Source organism: Chiroxiphia lanceolata, chromosome Z, assembly GCF_009829145.1.
Source record: "Chiroxiphia lanceolata isolate bChiLan1 chromosome Z, bChiLan1.pri, whole genome shotgun sequence".
NCBI lineage: Eukaryota > Metazoa > Chordata > Aves > Passeriformes > Pipridae > Chiroxiphia > Chiroxiphia lanceolata.
This window is the reverse complement of record NC_045671.1, coordinates 7,253,050-7,279,990: the sequence shown is the minus strand read 5'-3', so window position 1 is coordinate 7,279,990 and position 26,941 is coordinate 7,253,050. Positions and strand designations below refer to the sequence as shown.

The following is a 26,941-nucleotide window of genomic DNA, read 5'->3' as shown; positions in this document are numbered from 1 at the left end:
TTTAGTCGTGCAGTGAAATGGCCGAAGACCTCAAAGGCTCTGTTCCACATCATTTTTGTTCTTGCCGTCTGACGCTGACCAATTAACTGCCCCTCTGGCTCGAACTCCAGTTCTATTGAACTGTTCTATATTTGCCTTTGAATTTACATTTCCGGAGCGTGAGAGAAGCTGGATTGACAGCTCTGGAGCCTGCTTTCTGTGTGAACCTATGGTCTCTTTGCCTTAACACACCTCTTTGTTGGCTGGAAGCTGCTGCTGCTCAGCTCAGGGTATAGCGCTGGCGCACACAAACACCCGCGTTTCTCCTCAGCGTGCAGCGCCTGACCATGTGTGCACTCTCTGAGGCTGTTTCAAATGGTGAGTACAAACCATGGCTAATCTGTTTTACTTCCCGCTTCACTTGGCTTCTCTCAGTTGCTACCTCCCAGCTGAGATTTACTGGTTTCCATCTGCACGGAAACTGTTTCCTAATTTAGCCAGGTGTAATGCTTGGCCGTGACCATCCGTCCGTCACCTGTGGGACAGACAAGGTGGCTCCGCAAGCTCAGGCCCTGGAGGAGGAAACCCTGAGAGGTGGCATCTCATTCATTTGTGGGTCCCCAGCTAAAAGTGCAACAAAAGCACCACCTGGGCTCATGAGCAGTGATAGAGACCCCTCTGATCCAGGACCACTGAAGATTCCACATGGCAAGGCTTGCTGAGCAGCTGACGGCAAGTAGCTTCCACTGTGACTTGGACAGAAGAAAAACGAGGCTCAGGCAGGCTAAGTTTGTCCTCCAGCACAAGCTGCAGACCTCTACCTGCTGTTCTTCACCATTTGCAGTTTGTGGGGCAGGAGTGCTCTTTTAAATCTGATGTATCAAAACTGATCCTAAAATTTGTCATTTGGTGGTATCCGTCCCTTCATAGAAGGAAAAATTCCCCAGTCTCCAATAAACTGGATTTGGACTGTAAGCCTTTCAGGAAAATATGTTACTTTATGTAGCTTCCCTACTTCTAGAAAAATAAAACACCTTAAATGTCCAGTATTTCACTCAAACTCAGCTCCCTCCCAGACCTGCAAAAGCTTGGTAGTCAAGGAGAGAAAATATTTACTTAGTAAAGCTTTAAGATCAGGCTTTTGGGCTGGAAACTGAAAGGTATAAATAAGCCAGATAAAGGACAATTCCTGCTTAAACTACAGAACTTAATCTGCAGAGACAGGTAACTCTCTAGCTCTTTATCTTGTTTTGGCTTGGACTGCTCTGTACAACCCTGTCATCAGAACAGGAATTTTGACATTCACCCACTGAGCCACCTCCTGAGTGGGATGCTCAGACTGGGCAGAGGAGGCTAATAATGTCCCACACTTAGGGCCAGCCTGCTCTCCTCAGGCTTTTGTGTGAATCAGTCTTATCTCATGTTTCTTGTCTTACCCTAAACTCAGCTGCTTGCTGCTTATCAGCTATCAGAGTTATGCACAGGGACTCAGACCCTCTTTGTCTTCAGCATTTGGGCTTTGCAATGCAAATACAGGTGTTCTGGATAACTGCCCCTTGAGGTTAGAGAGTTGGGTCCAGAGGGGCATGTGTCTCTTTATTATCAGTCTCCTGGTTCCCCAACCAAACAAGAGTTGTCCCCAGTGCCAACTGCAGTGCACTTGTGTCAAATGTGATGCAAAGTGTAATTTGATGATTATTGAGAGAAATTCACATAGTTCAGCCTGCTCTGGGGCTGCTACAGGAAGCAGCAGTAACAGAACACACTGAGTGGAGGGAGTTAAAACTAGGTAAAATTGGGCTGATGCTTTTCATCTGTGCTTATATGCCATTGTAACAGTGGCTAGGGGCTTCTTTTGGCTTGGTTAAAAAAGACATTGCTTATGTCTAACACTTGATGACAGATGGTTCACCAATGCTCCTAGGCCCATTGTCTCACTTAATAGCTCTTTGTTCTAGCTGAAAGAAGGTAATCTTTTCTTGTAGGAGTTGGTAGGAGGATCTGTGTACAATATGCCTTCTGACAACTGTTTCAGTTTTGGAGCCTGTTCTGTAGCTCACTGAAGCGGAATCATCTCTCTTACCCTCTGTAGGAGGGACTCACAAAGGAGGCATCACAGTCATGATGCCTAATTTGTGGGTGTTTTGCTCTCTGGTAGGACTCACCACACTGAATTAGTCAATTGCATTCTCTGGGCTGTGTATGGAAAAAAACGCCCAACCACATGATTTTCTCTGGCTCAAAGTGTGAGGAGGAGTTTCAGGCCTCTGTCTCTCCGAGGAGAGGCACCCATTTTTGGGATGTCATGCTGTGGCTCCCCACTGGGGAGAGTTAACCCACCCACTCACCAGCTGACTGCAAACTGAGTGTTTGTATCTCTTCTTAAGAGCTGAAAGCAATAATTGCAACCCAGGAAAGGTTACACCCCAGGAAACTGCCAGGAGGAGCAGACCGGGGTGTACCAACGGGAGAATTGGTGTCCCTTTCTTCCCGTGAGGTGTCCTGTACTATGTACATCACATTCATGGGAGTGATGTTAGGAGCCTGGGTATCCTAGGAGAGGTTATGGAGTCACTTGTCCCCCCAATTCCATTTTTATTTCCACCCTTTTAAACAAGACAAGGCAGGTCAACTGGAGGAGTTGTGGATACCTCCCTGGACTGCCATCCCTGGACTGTCCTGATTGTATAATCAGGGCCATCTTCTGTGTCATAGGAGTCTCAGGGGGCAAATCTCAGCTTCCATCTGGACAAGGGAAGAGTCTGAGCCTGCTCTTGTCATATCTCATGTGAATACACTGCACCCTCTGAGGCTGCTGCTTCCAGGAGAAGGGCATCTTACCCGTATGTATGCAAGGAACCACCTTCCCCGGTCTGCGCTCGTTTGAGGTGCTCCACGCCAAGCTCAGAACTTACCAGACGGAGACCCAGAATTCAGAGTGGTTTATGAATGCCGTGGAGAGAGGGTGTTTGATACCAAAGTGTTTTTTGCCACCAGAATTGGTTGTGTGTTTACCAGGAGTGTCGTTATACGGGTTCCTCAGCAGTGATGTGGGGAAGGTTTAAGGTTGGGTGGGCACTAACAAAAGCTTGTAAAATGATGAGGGCAAGTAGGCAAAGAGATGAGGTTCTGAGCAAGCTGGTCCAGTTGATCTCCTGCTCACTGCATGGGGGTTGCACTTGATGACCTTTAAAGGTTCTTCCCAACTCAAAAAATTCCATGGCTCCATGAGGCATCAGAGTGACCTCGTACCCTTAATAAATGAAACACAAAGGCTCTGATTTGGAACCTTCTGAGTGTTTTTTGGGGATGTGTTTGTAATGAAAGAGAAGCTGTGCAATTGAAACCTGTTTCAAAAACTGATTTCCTCAGCAAGTAGGACAGCAGTGCTATTCCAAAAGGCATTTCCAGAATCAATATTTGGCTGCCTTGAGACTGTGGCCTATTCCCATTTCGTCAGCTCTGGGGTGACCAGGACAAGTCGGGTGTTTTCTAATTAAGTTTGCTAAGGGACATTACTAAGAAACAGCACCAGCAGCTTCCTTCTCCAAGTGGGGCAGTACAAAAGCTTGCACAAGCTGCTTGGGTAAGGGTTGGCACATTGCTCTGGAGCAATCGGTGACGTGTTTCCCCGTCTGCCAAACCCCTGCAATGTGTGAGATATCCCTGGGACCACAAACAAAAATACCTCGCGTGGTTCTAGACCCATGGGATGGTCATTGCTCAGGAGTCATACCTGGGACTGGGAGAAATGTGCTGTTGGAATCTGGAATATTGAAAAGTCCTCAGCTTGATTTGCAAGAACATTTCCAAATGTTATTTCAGTGTTTGTTACAAAGGGAAACAGGCAGAGCTCTTGTAGCCTTGTTCAAAGTCCATATCATTTTCTAATAAAAGAAAATTTTGTAATGGACATCTACCTGGAGAAGGGATGTGATGGAAGTGGGAAAAGGAAGTGTTTCCTCTTGTGTGCAAAGGAGGAGTGTCTCAGTGGCTACATCAAGAAACACTGATATGGAAAAGTGACTCCAGGAAGGGATGTACTGCTTTCTTAGAGACACAAAAATGTGATTATTAGTAGCAGTGTCTCCATGGGACTGCATAAAGAATGGCAGCAAACCATGCCCTGTTCTTGTACCAAAGGTTGCCCTCAGCTACTCATGAGGATGGGATTGCAGTTTACTATAATCACAGTGGTGCCAAGGAGCACATTGGCAAAGGATGGATGTTTGACCTTTAAAAAAACCTTTAGTTTCATGTAATGTGATTTAGCAGCTACAAATAAGAGAGAGAAGCCAGCATCAAATATCCAGTGGCTTTTGAACCTCTGTAATAGAGTGTTCCTGATCTGATGCTGCTGCATGCTGGTGCACACAGACAGGCAGCTACAGGCTCTCAGGTTGACTTGGCCTCTCTCTTCATTTTCATTGCTTCAGATGGGGGTGTTTGTTTTGCTAATTGCCTGCCGCAGCAACACAGTCCCATGCTGAAACAGGATCATGCTGCAGTTTGTTTTGCTTTACAGCACCTGCAGTGTAAATGGGTGGACTTCCTTTGGAGAGAAGCATGGAGTCTCCTTAAGGCAAGTACTTAAATGTTAAGTCAGGGCTGGTGTATCTGTACAGCCCACAGAGGGGTGCCTTATCAACCATAAGGCCACGTCTACATTTGTGCTTCAGCCCATTCTGTTTCAGTCTGTGTCTCTACCATAACCAGGGAGCTGAGTATGTGAAGTACCCATCACTTAGTTTAGGCAGCAATGTGGTCACAGCAGTGCTTTATTCCCCAGCACACCATTGTAAATGACCTTCCAGTGGGCTGACTCCTCTTGTGGTACCTCCCTCTTTCTTGGGGAGTGAACTTGGAGATCTGACCACCCTCTGAGCTTGCATGTAATGCGTGAGGATGTGCTGGGAGAAAGGTCAGGGCCAGGCATGGTCCCTCCTGTGTCACTGGTTGTCCCTGCTGATCCTCATATCTGGATTCCCCAATTCAGGAACCCCAATAGCGTCTCTGCAAAGTCAAATATTTTTAGGGGTACTGATGTAAGCCACAGAGGCAGCTTTAATAGTGTTTTCTGGTCTCCTCTTGGGAGCTGATTGCTCTCCAACACTGGATATTTTATCTCCTGTTTATTGCAGGGTACCTGAAACAAGATTCTGAAATCTTGTCTTACAATTGTCAGTCAACAGCCCCCAACTCTTTCTCATTGGCCAGAAGTGTCCCCAGCTGGATGTCCCAGGGATGCAGCCCATCCTGCTCAGACAATATGGCCATGTTCTTGCAGGTACATGAGGATGTACCTCACACTGCAGAGACACAGCTTCTAACTCAGGGAGGGTAGGGGAGAGCTCTGGGGAGCTTGAAGGTCACACGGTAGGGTGGAGAAGGTGGCCTGAGTAGTGGGGAGGGATTTAGGCAGTACGTACTCCCTTTGCTATGCCACTTTGGGAAACTGAGTCTTTCTTGTTTATTGTAGGGCTTTCCCCCTTCAAGTAGAGATCTTCACCTTCCCTCAGCCCTCCGCCCCCACCTTAGTTCTCAACCTGGCCCAGGTAAGAGGTTGAGTCTCTGTTTGTCCTCTTCATCCCTGCAGCTCAGAACAGGATGTTGAATAGCCTTTGGCACAGAAACCTCTTCTTACTGGGGCCATAGTCCTATCTCAGTGATGTTTGAGATCAGTTTGCACATCTTTAGCCTACTCAGCCCTCTACAGAGCATCTTCTCTGTCCAAAGTCAGAGATGGGATTAGTATATGTGCTGTTCTGTGTTTGCCTTTACCTTCAGATGAAAGGCAAATACTGACCATGTTCCCTCGTATTCATCATCTGATTTATATTTCAGTTGTTTCTATTGCCCTGAACAGACATAAGTAACTCTTAGTACTAGTAATAGGAGTTTGTACTAATAGAGCTCCTTCCGTCTGTGGACTACAAATTATGGACAAGCACCATTAGTCCCATTTAGAGGTGGATTTAGCTGGTGCAACTTGTCCAAATCCAAATGCGGCTGCAAGAATCAGGAAGAAAATGCAAAGGCTCCTGGTTTCAACCCGAGCCCCAGCTCAGCTGATCTGCTACAGCCATTTCAGGGGGAAAAAAATAACCGTTCAAAAGGCAAGATGTGAGGCATGCTCAGGAAGAAATTGAGCCTTGTCTCTGGAGATTGCTGAATTTCACAAGGTTTTCCCAAAGCAGCAAAAGGAGCAATGTCCCGAGCTTTGGCCTCTATACTTATCAGCATGAAAAAACCATGAGCGTGAAATCAAACAACAGGCTTCAAATGGGAGCTACAATGACTCTAATTTGTATGTACCATTATTTGATCTTCTAACCTACTAGGTTTAAGGTAAACCACACTGGAATATCAAGCAGACATTAAATGAAACAGTGTCATTAATTCAATCCAATGAGATACGTTTTATATAACAAAGGGATTTGTTCTGATACTCAAACAATGTATATTAATGAAAGAGTCGAAATAGATTCATTTTGTTCTCAAAGCAAACACATTAAGGGAAGCCATCAAGAAGTAAAGAACACAGCTTTTTTTTTTTTTTTTTTAAACTGTGCTTTATTTAGGGCTAAGCTGGAAAGCGTCATTCAATAATTACAGAAGATTACAAGGAGTTTTAGGGAATTGAGAGTGAAAGAGCAGTTGTATGGAACTGCAGCTGCGTTACACATCTGTACTTCCTAGCTGTGGGCTCAGTTTGCTTCAGTCCTTACTCTGGCAAAATGCTCGTTATATCCCCATGAGAGTTTTGGAAGAGTAAGGACTGCACGGTTCGGCCCAATACATAATCAAAATTAACATTAAAAAAAACAACAACAACAAAAAAAAAGAGGAAAAAGGAAAAGAAAAGAAAAAGTTCAAGATCGAGATAAAAAATACAAAGAGAAAGAACAAGAACATTAAACCAGAGTAAAACCAAATAAATAATCAAAAAACAATTATCACACTGCTCAATCGATACAAACAAGTGTGAGAATGATGTAAATCAAGTTTTAAGACTGTGAAAATAAATTATAATAAATATGATATACTTTAAAATATATGTGTTCTTAAATAATTCATTGTTTTTTCTGAGTCAGATTTTTTAAAGCAATGTCTTATTTTTAACTGCTCTAAAGTCATTTACCAAAGATAAATATCGTGCTTTCATTAAATAGTTTTCCTTGTTTTTTCTCTATCATTACAATTAAAAGTCCTACAAAATATGCAAATTTATTTACAGAAAACAGAGCCAGCATCTTTTTTTTTTTTAAACATCCCCCTGTTTTTCAAAATTCCTTGTAAACAGTTTCAGAAATTCTTCAAAGAGATTGTTTCTTTAGTTTATTTTTATGTTTTTTTTTTTTAAGCTTTTTTAAAGTTTTTTTGTTTTTTTTTTTTCTTTTTTTGTTTTTTAAGATTAAGGTACTAGGCTAATCCCTTGCCCTGAAGGTTTCTAGAGCAAATATGGAAGCTACTGAAGCATAGGATGATGGGAATTTTGCAGACAGCAGATCATGAAGACATGAAGCGTTTAGCTGTGTTTTGTTGTTCAAGATAGAACTAACGTCTGATAAAAAGACAGCTGTTTTTTTTTCCCATTTGCATTGTCTACAGAATTGAGTCTTGTCTTGTTTATTTTTTAATAGCTGGAATGCTTGCAGTTAAAAAAGCTGCCAAAATAGCCATTTTTCTCCTTTTTTTCCTCGATAAATAACAGCATCCAACAGCAATTGGCAGAGAGTAGGAATTTATGCTCAATCTAAACTCTACAAAAATTACAGTTCTACAACATCTTTGTTTTTAGCATTAACGCTAACTTCTATGTAGTATTATTTTTTTTTGCTTTTTTTGTTTTTTTTTTTTATTTTTATGTTGTCTAATTTTTTCTATTATATAGGTATTTTAAACTTTCTTTTTTTAAATTCTGTACAACTATTAGGATTTTAAATGGGGAGAGTTAGAAGCATTTACAAACCTTTTTGTTTTCCATTTAATATCAACCATCTTTCCTTTCTCTTTTCTATGCCTTTTTATGTACTTATTTATGTATTTATTTATTTACTTTTTTTTTGCTTTTCATAGATATCCATCTTACCTGCCTTTAACAACGCAATCCTTGCGTATTATACAGAAAACCATATGAAAGCTTCATAGACTCTAATTAATGTATAACCAAAGAACCTCCCAAAGTATCAAAGAACTATTATCTTGCCGTTTTAAAAGCATTTAAGCATTTGACTTTTTTTTTTTTTTTTTAATTTTACATATTTCATATAATCGCTCTCAAAAACTGTTTTAGGAACAGCTCAGAGAAAAGGAAAGAACTTCCATATTTTACATACAGCTACAAGTCTGCGGTAAAAAGTTTTGTCCTTTGGTCCCTATATAGCTAAGGAATGACAGATAAAGATGCTCAGTGACTGTTACCACGGGTTCTCGCATGGTAACCGCATCCTTGGTGGCAAACAGGCACTCCTTTGCCAGAATCCAGGTTTGCATCTCCTGTTTGAAGAAAAGCCGCTGTGGTGATATCAGTGTCTCTTCAGAAATCCCGGTTGAATCTTCCTCCTGTTCTGATTTTACTTATGTGTTTGTTTGTTTTCAAGCGCATGTCCTTCGAAGTCAGCAGATGTGATACTTTTCTTGAAGAAATGTTACAGTCTAAACAATCAAAGAGAGAATAGGTCTGAAGTCTTCAGCTTGACTGATATTTGCTGATATGTCAAAGGTGTAATCCAACAGTTCACGATTTTTTTTTTTTAATATATATATACTTTTTTTTTTTTCCTAAATGTGGCCCATTCAGCTGCTGCCCTAAAAAATGAAGAAGATCATTGCAAATTAAATCAAAAAGGGGAGGGGGAAGTAGGGAAGGTGTGGGGAAAATATTTGAGACGGGGGGAAAAAAGACCTAAAAATGAAAATGAAATTAAAATCAAGCCTGTTGTTTTGGGCCCAATCCTGCTCCTGTTGAAAGTAATGGGTGTTTTCTTCTCCCTTCAATTGGGACAGGATGGGGCTTCTGCTTTGGTGTTTTGATTTTGGAGGCATTGGCTCTGATTCTGCTCCCACTTAGCATCAACAGAAAGATTCCCCTTGACTTCAGTGGGAACCGGATCAAACCCAAAGTGAGCAAGGTAGTCACGATCATGATAAAGAAAAACACAATTGTTCCTAATAGCAATAATAATAAATCAAAATAATATTAGGGCATGTCTGTGTAAATCTGTATCACTACGTATGTGCAGATAGCGGCATTTTAGTTATTTTTAAGTGCCACTTTACAATGCCAGATCACAATCTTGCTTGGCAGGCTTTTGAGTGTGAAAGGCATCAAGAAAGTGTAGTTCTATATTTTAATGGGGTGCCATCTATGACAGTGTATGAGCTTTCTCTGGAGACGTAGCTGCCAATAACATCTACTCCTTTGTGAATGTCAGAAAGTAGGACTTTGAACAGGCAATTTATAGGAGGTTAAATAAAAAAGGCTGTTGGAATAAACTTATTTTTGAAAAAAAAAAATGTAAAGCTAACATTTCTTAAATAAAAAAAAAATTATTTAAAAAAAATAATCATGATCCGACTAGGCTTGACATTTAAGTAGGATGCTTAATCATTAAGGATTAGCTCTTATCTCCTTCTAGCAAGCAGGTTCTTCTTATACACTCGGTGATTTATTACATCAAGAAACTTAGAAACTGCAAAAGGTCCACTCTGGTGGAAAAGTGTCATGCGGAATATCAATCCATGCTGGCAGGTTTTCACACTGTTGGTTCAACAAACAGCAAACCGTACACAGCAGTCTAAACAATTACAACACCAAAAATAATAATATAATAAAAAAATAAAAAACACTCGTCAAGGACCCTTTTTCAGTTGTAAACAAAAAGATGCATTTTGCTTTTTGATCTGGATGGGGTTTTTTCCCACTCAATCCCTCCCTCCCTCTAAGCAATTAATTTTTGCTGAAGTTGCTGTAATACGGCACCTTAGAATTAGGAATTCTTGAAAAGACATACAATGAGGCTTTTCTTGGGGTTGCTTTTTTTTTTGATTGCTATAGTTTTCAAACTACTGTTACTATCATTACTCTTTTTGGTTTTGGTTTGGTTTGGTTTTGGTTTTGGTTTTGTTATTTTTTTTTTAAATTTTTTGAAGGTGATTTGAAATATCCTAAGGGGGAAAAAAAAGGTGTCAATTGAAAAAGGCCCCAATTCTCCGGAAAAAAAAAATAATCACAAGATTTCCAGTGCAAAAAATTAACCAGACATTTTTTCTCTCTATTTTTTTTTCCAAATTATCTGTAGTTATAACAATCCCATTTTTTTTTCTAAAGAATTAGGAATCCATCTTTTTTTTTTCCTTCTATGTGACATCTAAAGAAGCATAAAACGCTGACGAGAAATCAAACGACAAATAAAGAAACCACTGCAAGCACCAAAAACGAAACGAAAATGAGCACAGCAAAAAATTGTGGCAGCACAAAGTCAAAAAAGGCACATGTGATCATGACTGGCCAATCATCAACTGATACAACATCCAAGAAAAATGCTTCAATCACGGCACCTGCACGAAACTTGACGGCATGTCATGCAACCAATTCTTAGCTTGTTACATGACGCCATCATGTCACACTTTCAACTTCGAGTTGATTTGAACTTACGGCCTGGGGGACTGTATTCTCCACTTTCATGTCATTACGAGAACTTTTTTCCTAGCTCAGCGCGAGACTGTGGTGGATTTGACTGGCTCTTGGTTGGAATTTGATTGAATGACAAAAGAAGAAAAGATTTTTTATATATATATATTTATATATAGTGTGGAAAAAGGGAAAGGTGGGGAAAGAAGATATATATAAAAATAATAATTAAAAAAAAATGTTACAAACACAGCATCAATTAAAAAAAATTCTAATGGAAATACTTGCCATTAAACTATAGAAAATGAAACAAGAATGAGAGCAAAACAAACTAACCGAACGGAAAGAAAAGAAAGGAAGAAGAAAGTAAGGAATTAAAAAAAAAAAGAAAAAAAAAAAAAGGATGGAGGAGGCCTAGCCAGAGACACACACACATAAAACACACACTTAAATGTAGACACACGGTCAACAGCGAACAGGAACAGAGCGTTATGCAGCGGCTGTTGAGGAGAGCATGCACTGAATGGGTGAGCGCAGACACAGATCGGTTTGCAAAGTCTGGAAAATAAACACATTCACTGCCAACCAGAATGCTTTCGTTAGCACCGGCCTCTCCCACGCCACCCCCAGCATCCTGGATGCTTTGCTGGATGGCTAGCCAAAGTCCTCCAGGAGCCTTCCTGTAGCCTCGGATGGGCTCCGGAGCAGGTACCGCTCTAATCTGGTTACATTCAAAGTTTAAAATCGTGGGGGGTGTAATAGGCCAAGAGCTGCTTTGGCTACTGAGAATATTAAAAAAAATAAAATAAAAAAAAAATAAAAAAAAGCAGCTACTGCTGTTTGCTATATGTCCATTTATCAGTTCACAGGACGGTGGACTCCGAAACAGCAGTGCTGGTATGGTGTGGGAAGCAGATTTGTAGGAGGACTCGGATGATACGATGGTCCCTAAATCAGCATCATTAAAAGAAGGACATTTACTCCTTTGGCATTTAGCTTTGGCTTGAATTTAAAAGATAATGGAAAATAAAAGGGATAAGAGAAAGGGAGGAGAAGAGGAGAGAGGAGAGGAGAGAGGAGAGAGGAGAGAGGAGAGGTTCGGAGAGGAGAGAAGAAGAGGGGAGGGAAGGGGAGGGGAGAAGAGAAAGAGAAAGAGAAAGAGAAAGAGAAAGAGAAAGAGAAAGAGAAAGAGAAAGAGAAAGAGAAAGAGAAAGAGAAAGAGAAAGAGAAAGAGAAAGAGAAAGAAGAGAAAGAGAAAGAGAAAGAGAAAGAGAAAGAGAAAGAGAAAGAGAAAGAGAAAGAGAAAGAGAAAGAGAAAGAGAAAGAGAAAGAGAAAGAGAAAGAGAAAGAGAAGAGAAGAGAGAAGAGAAGAGAAGAGAAGAGAAGAGAAGAGAAGAGAAGAGAAGAGAAGAGAAGAGAAGAGAAGAGAAGAGAAGAGAAGAGAAGAGAAGAGAAGAGAAGAGAAGAGAAGAGAAGAGAAGAGAAGAGAAGAGAAGAGAAGAGAAGAGAAGAGAAGAGAAGAGAAGAGAAGAGAAGAGAAGAGAAGAGGGGCATAAAAGAGGAAAGAAACAAAAAGAAAAAGAAAAAAAATGGAAAAAGAAAAAAAGAAGAAAAAAACCTGCCAGGGGCTGGTTGCTACAATCTGTAGAAACACCCTGTTCCTTCCCTACAAGCAAAAATGTCCCTTTACTGGCCCACAGAATTTGGCCTCAGTAAACACTAAAAATCACTGCACATAATGATATGCTTGTCTCAGTCAGCAGCTCTGCACCCTGTTCCTCAGGTATAACCTTTCTGTCCCCTTGGCAGGGCTCATATCTCTCCTCCCAGCCTATTTCTGAAAAGTCACTGCACACGACTGAAATTTCACCTTGTTTTGGGTGTCACAAGAATACTATTGGCAGTTCTGATCCTGAAGTCATGCATGCTGGCTAGAGAAAATTTTTTGGCTTTTTATTTGTTTGTTTGTTTGGGATGTCTTCACTGTTTCTGTGAACTGAAACATGCTTTCTGGCTGCAGCAGCTATGCTCAGCTGACAAGAAGCGATGCTGAACTAAGCCCCTGATCCGAGCACTGGCTTCAGTTCCACACTTTTCCCACGGTTGGTTGCTGTCTTGGTTAAAGCTGACTCCTCCTTGATGGCTTGGCCCCAAAGTCCTGCCCTTCAATCGTCTGGAAGTGTCAACCTGAGCTTCCTGGGGTTTGAGTGAAGACAGTAGACTGGTACTCCCAAGGCAGATGCAAGATCTGTGTCTACAGTTATTTCACAAGCCAACAGAGAGAAAACTATCTTTTTCAAGAGGGCCCAGGCTAGAATTGTTGTCATTTCTGTCCCCAGGTACCTAAGAGCAAGTAGTGTCAGCTATGCAGCTTCTGGCTGTGCATGAGGAAGAGGAACAGGCTTTTAGGATCTCTCTTACCCCTCTGGGCTTTCTGGCCATGTCATAACACAGGAAAACAAGCAGCTGAGACAGGAAGGACATCTGTCAGCACCATAGCAAGACCTATCTCTTTCCTTACCTCAACTGTGCCAGCAGGAAAAGAAAGGGTTAACAGGTTTTGCTTCCCTGAATAGACCAAGGAGGCAACAGGAATGGGAGACATCTGTTGGAACAAACACCATCCTGCTCTATTCCTGGGAAGTAGCAACAACATGCATCACCTGTCTGGGGTTGGAGTATGGGATAACACTGTCTGCCAGGTCAGGGGTAGGAGCTCAATGGACAATGGGTTTACACATGGATGCCAGACCCAGGCAACTCTCAAGCTGAGAAGAGGTTCTTTGGCATAACCTTACTGGGGAAAACATTTTATGTGCACAATGGGAAGGACCAGGCTGGTCTGTCAGTGACCACTGCTTTGCAGGTGGTACTACCATCCCTCTGACTGTCCTCCACAGACACCCTCAGACACTGGATGAAACACACTCACACACACACACACAAACATATATATGTACAAATGAAGGATTAGGACTTGCTGAGGCTAAAAGAACAACAAAAAACACTTGAAAATGTTCTTTCAAACAAAAGTTACATGTGGTCATCCTCTCTGCCTAACTTGGGTCTGTATTTCAAGCATCAAATGAAAACTGTCCTTCTAAAGCAGGGGTCTACAGCATCTACCCAGTCAGTGAAAGGGAGAAGACCCTTTGGCAGTCTCCAGGGACATGTCCAAGAACTTGTTCCACTGAGCAAACTATAACTAAATAAATCTGGCAAATGCCCAGCTTCTTCTTTGAAGCACAGAAGCGGGGCCTGAGACTGTTCTCCTTGAACATTGGATAGACATAATGGCTTGAAGTTTTAAAGATGGGATTCGAGGTGAAGACACCTCCATCTGAGCAGATCACTCTAAGCCAGTATTAGTGGAGACACAGAGGGATAGTAGGAACCAATTCACTTATCCTCAGGGACTGTTCCAGATAAGACTGTGAGTCATGGCCACAAAGAGCCGGTATCTCTCATATTACAGTGAGGACCTTGACTGACTAACTGTGAAGGAGACAGCTATGGTGTAGGTCTATACCATCAGGGGAAATGAATCTCAGTTAAAGCCTTGGTTAGACAAACATAAATCTAGTCATGTCCTTGTAACCTGTGCTGTCAGCAAAGTAGTCCTAATGCTACGAACACCTCTGTCACAGGGAAGCTTTTGACAGCAGCTTCTGATTGGACTGTAAGGATAAGCTCTGGATTGTAGGACACATTCAGTGCCCATGTACTGAGGTACTGAGTACTGAGGGAGCTGGTGTAGGTGCTCGTAAAGCAGCTCTCCATCATTTATCAGCAGTCCTGGGTAACTGGGGAAGTTCCAGCTGATTTGGGTTAGCCAGTGTGATGCCCATGCACAAGAAGGGCCAGAAGGAAGGAGGATCTAGGGAACTACAGGTCTGTCAGTCTGACCTCGGTGCTGGGGACGGTCATGAAGAGATCATTCTGAGTGCCATCACACAGCATGTACAGGAGAACCAGGGGATCAGGCCCAGCCAGCAGGGGTTTAGGAAAGGCAAGTCCTGCTTCACCAACCTGATCTCCTTCTATGACAAGGTGACCTGCTCAGTGAATGAGGGAAAGGCTGTGGATGTTGACTTCCTGGACTTTGGTAAAGCCTTTGACACAGCATTCTCCTGGAGAAACTGGCTCCTTATGGCTTGGATGGATGCTCTGTTCCCTGGCTAAAAAACTGACTGATGGCTGGGGCCAGAGAGTGCTGGTACATGGAATTATATTCAGCTAGGGCCAGTCACTAGTGGTGTTCCCCAGGACTCAGTACTGGGCCCAGTGGGAGGCTGAGGGGAGACCTTATTGCTGTCTGCATGAAAGGATGTTGAAGGCAGACAGTCTCTTTTCCCAGGTAACAAGAGACAGAACAAGAGCCAACAGCCTCAAATTGCATTAGGGATGGCTTAGATTGCATATTGGGAAAAATTCCTTCACCGAAAGGGTTGTCAAGCACTTGAACTGGATGCCCAGGGATGTGGTGGTGTCACCAGCCCTGGAGGTATTTAAAAGTTGTGTAGATGCAGTGCTTAGATTCACAGTTTAGTGGTGGACTTGTCAGTGCTAGGTTAATGGTTGGACTCAATGTTCCTAGAGGTTTTTTACCACCTAATATATGCTATGACTCTATGATGCAGGTAGATGACCTAAGAGGTGTGCACAAGATGTTGCACAAGCTCAACAGAACCTAGACTGTATGGTGAATGCCACAGCACAGGAGCTGTCACTATATATCTGCTAAGCTTGCAGCCAACTTTAGGTGCAAGCTTGCTGTGTGCCTTCACAGGACCACAGAAACCATCCAGCACTGCCACCATCATGGTGGGCTACCAGGTTGAAATTCTTCTTCCTCTGTAGAAATCTACTGCCTCCAATTCCTTGTAATTTCTGCCATGTCTCTCCCCCTGAGTCCCTGTTACTCAAGTCTCCACTGATCATCTCTACCTCTCGACCAGGGAGGTGAGAAGCCTCTCCCTGAAGAAATCCAAAGGCCATCACTTCTTCCAGCACCAAAGTGGCAGCCTCCTCTGCTCACACTTAAGCCTCTGATCATGGCATATGCAGACTTCTTCACCATTATGCAATGCACATTATTCTCCATTTAGACACAGACAAACGTGTGCCTTTGCATTCCACCCAAAATCACAGTCAGGATCCTGACCTTCTGTCTACTGGAGCCTGTGCCCAAGCACACCTACTGGAAAGAACTGGAGATGTTTTTTTCTACAGGTGGCAGATCTTCACAACTACTGCCTCTGAAGCTGATCAATATTATTAAAATTCCAGCCCTTGTTTTTCTCCCTTACCTTTTGTACTGTTTCTATAGCAATTTCAATCTCTGGTTTTGTCTCTGTGTTAACTTGCTTCCAAAGCTGGATGGCTCTGCTTTTCCTCTGCTTCAGCCCTCCTCTTGACTGCACCCCAATACCGACTCACACGGATCCCCCTCTTCCCCAGTTCCTGGCCAGACTGCCTGCAGAGCTGGATAAAGGAGGCGGGGCTCTTCAAAACAAACTCCATCCCTATGACAACCACTTTTAAGGTTGTTGTGGAGAGTCCCAAGATCAGGAGCCCAAATATCTTAGAGTGGGAAGGGCAGTGCAATGAATGAGGGTTTGCATCCATGCTGGGATTGAAAGAAGCCTGATCATTTATACTAGACAAGAACACATTTACCGGGACTCTTGGGATGCTATTTTTGGGGGGGGGAGGAAGAATGCTTTTGTCAGATGCTTCGATTCTAACATCTGAAGGTTGAAGAGGAGACAGATTGTATATATGAATCTTTATATACATGAATATGCACACAAACATGTCCTACATATGTATATGTACAGAGGTATTACATATACATATATATTAGCAGAGACAAATACACATACACAGACAGAGAAGCCAATGTGATCTAACAGGGAGATGGGAGTCCAGCATTTCAAATGCAAATGTTTTCTGTATTTTTTTTTGTTAATATGCTTGATGACCCTGCCTCATTTTTCTAATTTATAAATTTAAGGTGATGATAGAAATTAGCTCTTAAATTGCAATGCCCTTCTTTCAAATAATTGTATGACTTACTTGCTGTGCAGTGTTGTTACTAGGGTTGTTCTCATTTAACTATGTTACATTAAAAGCTAGTTGAAAAATGACAATTATTTTCCAGGGGAAAATTGTCATTATTTTGGCTTTCTTTCCTGTGAACATTTTAGTTAATAAACGAATCTGGGGTGGGGGAGGTGGCCAGAGAAATAGATTAATTTTTGCCTTTTTTTAATCAATCTGAAAACCAGTCCAATTTTAACAGGAATTTAGTGTTTTGAAGCCAATATTTTTAATCAAGATAGTTTTGGTGGGTTTTTTTTTGTTGTTGTTGTTTTTTTTTTTTTTTCTTTTTCCTGTCTGCATTTCTTTTTTAATCTACTAGAATGAAAATTTGTTGTGGAAACATCCAGTTTGGTCAAAATGTCACTTTTTGGTCACCCACTCCTCCCCCAGCTGGTTTGATGAAAAATTGTCAAGCAGCAATAGCTGTGTCACCTCTGATTTATCTATTTTTCTAGAGCCATTAGTCTCAAGCAGCAGATGAAAAAGGACCACAACAGAGCAGCTGCTCCTGGAGGAGCCATCCCGGATGGTCAGAAAATGTCACTGGCTCCCTGAGTGGTGTTGCCTTTTCTCACTCTGTCCCCAAGCAGTGGCAGAAGAGGTGGTCACAGTGTGGTGAGGATCACAGGGAGGTGGGAGGCATCTCAAAAGAGATGTGAAGGTGTGTGACAGGAGGAAAGGCTGGGTTGGGCAGAATAGGGGTGCAGGGTGGGCTGGTGCAGGAGGGGTCTTCGGTCTGCCTGGCACCAGGGTTGCTGCTGGGAGCAATTAAGGGCTTGATAAGGTTGGTGAGGGCTGAGTGGTCACAGCCCTATTCACCTTCCTCAGCCACATCCAGAATTTACTTGCTCATGCAAACATAGCTGTAAGCTCTGTTCCTCTCTCAGCTGTGTTTTGCCAACCAAGAGCTTTGCAGGCAAAGGTCAGTGCAATGAACTCAGGTCATTTTGGGAAGCAGAGTGGTAGTGATGGTAAAGGTCAAATGAATGCCATATGGCTACTTTTCCAGCAAAGCCTGTAGCCTCTTTCCCTCCTGATGGCCATCTCAGTGGGTCCTGTGCCCTGAGGAGCATTTCTCCTGCCTCATAAGGAGTGCTCACCCCTGCTTTTACTGCAGGTGAACATTAGGTGAGAGAGGAAATTAGGCTTGGTGGTAGCTGCCTTTCTGCACATAATGAAAGGTTCTTTATTACAAGGGGGCCTCAAGGAGTTTACTATCTCCTGAGCATTGTTCCAACAGTTTAATTAAAAAAATGTACATGGCTGAGAACTAAGTCTAATTGGGAAGCTGTAAGAAAGTCTCAGTGCCTACTCTCTTCTGGTGCCTTTACAGAGTGATTAGAGCTTGTCAAAATGCTGATGAACCCGGTGCTACACTCTCCTGTTTTTGTTGCTGACAGTTAGATTGGGATACTCACTCTCCTCTTCCTTTCCTCACCATCCTCCTGGGATGATCTCAAGACCCCGGACAAGCCCAGCTGATGGATCTCAGCAGGTACGATTAAGCTGCCTGTGACCTCCTGGTAGGTTCCCTGATACATCCTGCCTGGGGCTCAAGTACCTGACACAAGACACAATAGCCCACAGCTGTCTGCCAGGCTCTGGGGTAAGAATTTGGTCTGTAGTTGCTCACCAGGTACAGGAAAGTTGTGTTGAAGTGGTCGTGTGGGGTTGCATCCGAGAAAGAAGGAGACCCCAGCTCTTCTCCCTGCCTGAAATCCCTATCAGGATCCTCAGTGACTCTCCCAAAGCTGGTCCTGTGCAATATATATACTGGGACTGTTCCCCAGAAGTGAGACTTCACTCTTCTTCTGCCAAGCCTGTTCAGCACCTCGCCTAGCTGCTGTACCCCTCTAAATCAGAATGCAGCCAGGAACACATACTCCCAGCTTGCAACACTCAATTACTCCTTCTGATATTTTATTTTTTTTGCCTGCAGCTTCAAATTACCTTCAAGGTGCACAGTGCAATTAGCTAAAAATATTTCCTGCTTCGTTTTAATTGCACTAAAACTCTAATGTACCTCCAGCGAGGAGCAGTTAGGTGGAAACTGGTGCCCCAAATATTTCAAACTGATTAAAGCCCAGGACGATTCAATAAGCTTACACAGTTCTATTAATTATTAAATGTTATTAATTTTTTGTTAAAAAGCTCAAAAACCTTCTTGAAGCCACATTCTGCATGATGCTTCTGAAAGAGGATATTTTCACTGAGATTATAACTCTTTCTGAGTTGGAGAAAGATAAGGCAAGAATTCCTCCACATAATTGGAGCAGTTTCCATCTGAAGAATTCACATCACTCGGCAAATTTTAGTATCTCAGAGTTTGATTCTGAAAACACTTATGCATGTGACTTGTGTCTGTGACTCATTTCACTGCTATAGCTGAGGTATTTATATGGTCCTAATTTAGAGTTGTATCACATTTTTGTTCCAAACCTTTCTTAGTGGGAAATGCAGGTGATCAGTCAAAAATTATGACTGCTTAAAAAATAATCAAAAACTTTTTGTCTGAGAACTTAAAAAGAAATTCAAAACAAAACAATTTTTTTTTTTAAAGCACTGAAAACCAATGTTCTGATTCCCATGATGTCTGGTTCATAAGATTACTTCAATGTACTTGCCAAAGAGTATTGAAAATGAATCCCAAATTGTATTTACATCCAGTTGAGTTTGATCAGTCTCAGTCCTTCGGGTTTCTGGTTCATTGTCACCTCAGGCAGCCTGTGCTTATGAGGCATGTCCCCTTGTGCCTGCAGCTGTGCTGGCTTGGGACTGCTATCATCCCCTGATCCACAGAGCTGAACCAGGCAAATTCAGCAAGTTCCTCACCAGTCTTATACAAATAACAGGATCACATTAACCTAAGCCTTTATGCACCTCCCCATGCCTAAGGGCTAGGGATTAGTCTGACTGATGGATGGTGGTCCAGTAGAGGTGGGATTAAGTGCATGTCACACTCACTTCCATGGCTGTGAAGGAAATCTGCCAGTGATGGTGGAGTCCAGGGCAAACTTCAGAAAGATGCTGCCCATCTCTGCAACTCTCCTTGCCTCTCCTGCACTCACCAGGGCAAGAAAAACCTCTGACTGTCTCCACAATGACTCATGTCCACCACTGACTCTTACACAATTTTGAGGGAAATTGAATGTGTTCAGCCTCTTGAGAAAGGGCACTTTGAGAAGATGAGTCTCAGGAAAAGAAATAACCCAGCAGCCCCTCACTCCTGGTGTGCAAGTTCATTCACTTGCTTCCTCTGAAGCAGAACTCCAGGAAGGCAGGTTTTGGCTCCTCCTTCCCCTTGGGAATACAGGAGACAGATTAAAGAGTAGCAGAAAAAAAGTTATTTCACAGTTAGTCTGCCCCGAACAGGAAAAGGTTCCTGACACCAACAAACTAATCAACACTGAAAGCTTATGAGGTCAAGGTTTCCCCTCTCCTCCATTATTCTTCTGATTTTTTCTGACTGGCTGGGACTCAATAGACTGCCCTGGCAAGTCTATAAATATAAAATCCTTTCTTGCCTTCTTCTGGAACTCACCAAAGACCATTTGAATGCCTTCAGGGAGAAGTTAAAACTCAACAAAATCAAAGCAACTCACAAGAAACAGGTTGTCCAGCCAATCTTCAAATTGTGACCATTCTGTAAGTCAGTCCCAAAAAGCTTGTCTCTGCTCAACAGGAATTGGGAAAGGCAGCTCTCCCTCCTAAGAGCAATCCCTCTGGATTCAGTGTTTTGTGTAAAGACTTATGGTCACGAATGCTAATGCCAAATAACTGAACTGGCCTAGCTGGCAACAGGGTGAGAGCTGTGCCTGAAGGAAGCAGCTTGTGACCATCAAGGTTAAGCTCTGACCATGTGGGCTGCATTGAGCACCACAGTGCCTGTGCCTCCTCCCCTGTGTTGGACAGTCCACAGCTGCAGGAGTTTCCCTGACCTGACCACCAAGAAGAATCTAGCCTTTGCAGAGTCTGAAAAGAGGGAAACACTTGCCAGTGGCCCCTACCCTTTCAGTGTAAAATGCTTCTGAAGTCAAATGAGAAGAGTTTATATACCCTCTTGGTACAGAGGAGAAATGGCAGAGGAGCTGGGAAGATCTATGACTTGTGCTGCATTGGAAATGTCCAAAGTTCCTGCCCCAAAGCACTGCCCATGTTCTCTCCATTGTAACGCAAGGAACTTCGCTCAGCACTCTTTCCATGGCAAAGGCAAGGCTGCTCCCTCCACCTCTCCTCTCCTTGGGTTCTCTGATGGGACATGCTCCTTCAGTGCTTTGGTAGAAAAGGAGGAAACTAAAAATGCCCCATTCCCCACCGAGGTCTGACAAACAGGAATCATAGCTGCAGCATAAGCTTCTCTGATGAATTCTGCCTCAGCAAAATGAAATTAAGATTTCAGCAAACAAGTTCCAATTCCGTGGTACCAGTAGAACAAATGACATCTGATAATTGCTAACTCCTTTTGCTTATTCTTTGCTCTGTTCACCCCATCAGTCTCTCCAGATTATATTTTCAGCTGAGTTTAATGAACGCCATTTATTAAACTAACACCAGGGTTCTGCTTTGGCCTCAGACAGATGTGCCTGCTAATATGAATCATTTTGTTCAATTGGATTATTCTGATGGAGAGCGGATCCCTGCCACTCCAAGGAGCACAAACAAATGGGGAACAGCTCGCCTCCAGTTGTGACCAGCCGCTTGCCTTCATTAGGAGGCAGCTCCAGGCTCCGCAGGCAGCTTGGCAGGATGGTGTCCCTACTGCTCCCGTCAGCCAGCAATTCTGCTCCTTTCCATTTCTCTCTCACGCACAGAGAGGGCCCAGATTTCAGGGTGGCCCTGAGCCTGGTTTGTCCAGGGGACATGAGCATCACTGCTAGCTTTCCTGTGTTGGACGTGGGCGGCAGGGTTTGCCACCACCTTCGCCATGATGAATGGTCCCTATCTGAATGCAAACCAGATTGCCCTAACTGTGTGGTCCTTCCCTTCCCAGTATGGCATATTTGACCTCCTTTAAGTTGACACCTGAGAAAATGTGGACCACTTGTTTGCTATTGATCCTTCTTTACTCTGATCTTCTCCAATTATTTGGGCAAAGGGACAGGGATGATATGCTTTTAAAGGTTTGTGTTAATCAGAAATAAGAGGTAACATCCGTCTGAAATCTCTTAGACAGATATTCCCTTAGTCTATCATTTGGGATTTTAGCGCTGAAAATTTTGGGTCAATCTCTGTAATACCTTGTGTTCAGGCACCAGACATCCATCTATCTGTCTGTCTCAATAACAAATCCTGCCTTCTGTGAACCATAAAACTCTGAGCAGAGTGACATTACCACTTCTCACCTCGACAGAACACACTGAGCACACGTAACTTGGGGAAAAATTACAGAGGCAATTTGAAAGATTAGAAGAGAAAAAGCAGAAGATTTCTGCTCCCTGAGAATAAGTGGCCAAATCCCACAAGTCTTTAGCTGGCACAAATCATCATCACTCTGTTAAGGCCTACTCTTTTCCCAGGTGAAGGGCAGGCCCAGCACTTGTCCAGATACCTGTGAACTTCAGGACAACTCCTTTATTCTAGAGCATTTCTGAACAAAGAAATTGTTTGCATTTCTAATAAACATTCTGGGGTTACTTCCAGAAATCCCTGGTGAGTATCAGAAGTCAGGCTGTCAGGAAGTAGGTCTGTGAAAGAGAGAAGACCCAGAGAGAACCTTAGTGCCAGTCTGTGTGCCTTTACTAACAGACCTTTAGCGTGCTCCTCAGCAAAGCCATCTGCTGAGACATTAATTCCTTCATTCAGGTTTAAGTGTAGGAATAGTTCTCCAGGAGTGAGATATTCCTTTACGCCTGATGAGGATCTGTACACCCTTCTCTAAATTGCATTACAAAGTGCTTCATGGGTAACGGGAACACGGCCTATAGGAATTCCTGTCGGGATTTTTTGTAACAGGGTCTGTACGGTCTGTACAAAATAATGCTCTTGTAAGATAAGAGTAGAAGACAGAAGACTCTCAGATAAACCCCCCTTTGAAAGCGCCAAGTCTCTTAAAAACTGACATGTAAGAGCCTAGTTTCCTAAAGCTGGAATTGGGCTGCCTGCCCAGTTCCCTTTCCCAGTGTCCAGTCCATCATGGTGGAGAAATACGTACCATACAAGGAAAATGCACAGAGAAAAATAAAGAGCATGGAAAGCACTCACTTCTCATATGTTATGGGAAATGGGATGCAACCTCTATTCGTGAGTGGAAAAGTTTCAAGAGAGTAAAGAAAAATAGAGAATCTTTTCCAACAAAGACACATTTGTAGCTGACTGCACAGCCCTTGGGTTTAATGGCCCAATCATTTCCAAATCCTTGGAAATAAAGGTGGTGAAAACCTGTTTTCTTGTGGAACAACCTGCTTTTTCAGACTCTACCATAACAACCAGGGCCATGGTCCACAGTGCATCCAAATCAACCAGCAGATATCTATTGGCTTCAAGGACTGGGCCTCATAAAGCCAGAAATCTCAAAGGTAGGCATCTTGTCACTGTGAGGATTTTAAAGTGTTACCCTACTTTGCATAGAACAGATGGATGTTTCTTACATAGGAAAAAGTGGATATCTGAAAAGGTGGGGAAGGAAAATGTATCTCCCAATAATGAGAGAAATCTGCCTTCTGAAGAGGATTGCTGGAGAGTGGAACTGCAGCTTCCCAGGGCTGCAAGAGAATTCCTTCTGTTTGTCAGTCATTATTGTATAAGGAGATTTTAAAATAAGCCACGGAGATGTTTGGAGATAGGCATGATCATTCCACAGTCTCTCTGCTCTAAGAAGACCACAGTGGCCAGAATGGTGACATTGTGCCTCCCTCTAGAATTGCAAATAATTGAAACATCTTTGCTGGGAGAACATTTAGAGCTAAATAAGTAATAGTGGGCCTGAATCCTTGGCTGCCATAAATCAGTGTCACTTCACTGACTTCAGAGAAGCTGGTGATTGACGCTGCCTGAGAACTTAGCCCAATCATGGTTGTGGTTAGTACCTTTCCAGACAGAGCACTGAGTTTTTATTTACTCTACTTCTTGCTTGGGGAATGACTTAACTGCTGTTCTACTTTCCCCTCCAGCTCAGCCTTCTACCAAATATTTCAAAAAGGTTGGGTGAAGCTCAGCTAAGTGGAAAAACGAACCGTTTGAAATGAAAACTCTTTTTTTTTTTTCTAACCGCAGTCACAGGGCAGGATGAAAGACACTTGAGAAGCAGGGTTTGTACCGTAAACCTTCAATTCTCTGCTACAGCTGAATCAAACACTTCAGAGACCAGAGTTTTGATATTCACTTGTATCTGGCCAAAGTTACCGTACCCATGAATTATTCAAATATGCAATTATTGCATTTGATATATCACTGGGTATAACCGTGGGAAAGAGAAACAGTGTCCTAGTGCAGCTGATTGTATATGCCTTACAAACCATAAGGACATCAATTTAAGGTGCTCACATTGATGGAGTACTCTGCAACCCCTTATTAAGATTCTTGCCAACTCCTGTAGCAGTTTTCCCCTGCAGAGTAAATTTCATGGAGTTTTTTTAGCCTCCCTTTTCTTTATCTCTACAGTGTAAGTGCCAAACACTACCCCATACAGCTTCAATTCATGGTTCTGCAGTAGCTCTCAAAGGTCAGTGGCGAAAAGATAGGATCATTTTCAGCTTACTGATCAATGCTGCACAAGTGACATGAGTCCTGTGAACCACATGTTGAGGCTGACTTGTAACTCTAAATTTATTGAGAGTTTCCAGTTTCCTGTGTTAACCTTCTCTGCTGTTCACTTCTACTTAGAGCCAGAGGGCTGTGCCCTGCCTTTGTCCTATACTGTCCACGTTATCCCTATCTGGACAAAAAAAAGCATGTTCATGATGCTCATGTTTTCATTAGCTAAACCCACCACAGACAGCTCTATTGGCCTTCAAATATGGGGCCATCCAAGAGGAACATCTCTAAAGCCCTAGAACTTTCTGATTCCATAAAATGAGCTTCAAACGACTTGCCCTTTGCTCTCTCCCCAGGTAGCCTTATTTGATGGTCTTGCAGGAAAATGACCATGCTTGTTTTTTTAAGACTCATCCTGAATTTTCATAAGCCTCTTTCACTGTGGGTCTTTCCCTTCTATCATTCTCTTTGTACATATTTTGTTTAGCAGAAGATTCATTCTGCCAGTGTTTGCTGCTGCTGCTGAAACGAACATTTTGGCTATGGGTGTCTCCAGTGCTTTTCCATCTCTTTGACCCTCATTTCAAATCGTGGCTGTTTAAAACACCTGCCCTTTCCTTTTCTTATATTTTCCAGCTTTTCTTCAAGTTGCAGTCCCTTGTACACTGGCCTAGCAAATCTCTGTGCTGAATGAATGTAGTAAAAGTTTCCTTCAAAGGCTGCTGTTTTCAGATTACTGCCGCTGCCTATTAACTAACACAATTGAAGCTCACACTGAGCTCAAGAGGCTCTAAAATCTGACTTATTCAGATAATCTGCGTGACATTGTCCGTATGAGCTCCCATACTAATCTTGTTGGTCAAGTTATTGAATTTAACACTACCACCCTTCAGTCAACCCTACAATTTTGCATGTTTTGCTGTTGGAAGTCTTTGAAGAGGGCACAACCATAACAAGCTCCTGGTCTTTTCACAGCATGGACAAGTCAGAAGGCTCTTTGTTGGCTGAGTCATTGACAAAAGTTCTCACAAGACTCCAAAATTTTACATCAGATCATAGGAACCAAGAGCATGACAGTGGGATGAGAAATGGGAGGCTGCTTTCACATCTATTATTTAATTCTGAAATAATTATATTATCTAACATTAAAAAAAAAAAAAAGGGGACATGGGTTTTAATGAAGAATTCCTGCTCTGAACTGAGGGAAAGTGTTATGGTATTGCATTGTGCTGCTCTATTGGTCCCATGACAAATAGTGCGGATCCATTAGTGACCTACATGGACTCATTTAGATGCAAACACAGCAATACTCCTGAAAAGCTGCCCTGCTTTGAGGAAGAACAAGTTCCAAATATTGCTGAATGGAACTCAGTCTCAGAGCAGTAATTACTGCTTGTAATTTTGGAGTAAATTCAGTAATTAATTATTGTCGGTTTCCATCAGTGCATTATATTGTGTGCCAATCTTAGAATACAATAATTAGCAAATGGGATTTTGCATGCTCTGGTATCGAAACTGTGGTTTATAGAAAAGACATGAGAATTTTACCATAATAAAGTTATAAGTAATTTAAATGGGCAGGCAGGTTTAAAACTATCAGCCAGTAAAGAGTTTCCTTGTCAGTTTTGCAAACATCTTCAGGAGCTGTGTTTCAGCCTCTCCCAACAAAATTCATGTCCTTTCTCTCAGTACAAGCACAGCAGCATAAAGTTGGGGTTGCAAACACAGTGAGGGATGCTTAATTTAATCTCAGTTGTCAGTGGAAATGAAAAACAAAAGTAATCCAAAGATTAGAAAAAAATATTGGCTGAGGTGATGTTTTTGCAGTACCTAAACAGACTTTCCTAAATTAAGCTGTGCTGATTTTTTTCTCTCTTTATTCAGTCACATTAAGCTTTTGCTGGAGTACTGTTTTGATGCAATTATACTAGTGCAAATTTCCATAATGTAAGCAAGTCCTAAATGATCTAAGTGATGACTAAAGGAGGGAAACAACAATAATCTGTGCAGGTGGAAGAGGAGCTGGTTAGCATGATTGTAGGAGGCATAACTACAAGAAATGGGATTTTATCCTGATAAAGGATATTTGGTATGAATCTCAAGATGAACAGTCTAATGGAAAACAGTGAGATCAATGCAGCTGCAGAATAGCCTCTCACTGGAGGTAATAGAAACTTATCTGAGAGGCATAAGCAGCAAAAAAAAATCAGTAAAAAACACACTTTCATTAGACTTTGCATTGAAGTCATCTGAAATGACAAGAGAAGCCAGAAATTTTTCCATTCACATCTGTTTGTTTATGGGCATTTGGAATTTTGCTTGTTTGTTTCATTTTTGGCTGATAGTGTCTACTTACTATAAAATGAAGGGGGTTTTTTTGTTGGTTTGGTTTGGTTTGGTTTTGGGTTTTTTTTTCTTTGTTTGGTTGGGTTTTTTCTCTTATTAGGGAGTTGAAAGAGAAAAATGCAAAGTTTTCCAGTTTCACACATTCTGCAATAAACCACACAGGTTCAAGAAGCTGTGAAGGAG

At 42.3% G+C, this 26,941-nt stretch overlaps 1 protein-coding gene across 18 annotated transcripts in view; it reads right to left on the bottom strand.

Annotated features, from left to right (window-relative positions):
* Positions 1–6,524: 6,524 nt before the first annotated feature.
* CELF4 (CUGBP Elav-like family member 4) overlaps positions 6,525–26,941 on the bottom strand; it is a 700,630-nt gene continuing 680,213 nt past the window's right edge. For 16 of the 18 annotated variants that reach the window (XM_032676638.1, XM_032676640.1, XM_032676641.1 and 13 more), the window contains one exon: positions 6,525–8,790. The gene's annotated coding sequence lies outside the window, so the exon portion shown is untranslated. Of the gene's footprint in view, positions 8,791–10,639; positions 10,728–26,941 lie in introns of all 18 variants that reach the window. The other 2 variants (XR_004354760.1, XM_032676639.1) reach the window with 2 other exon arrangements.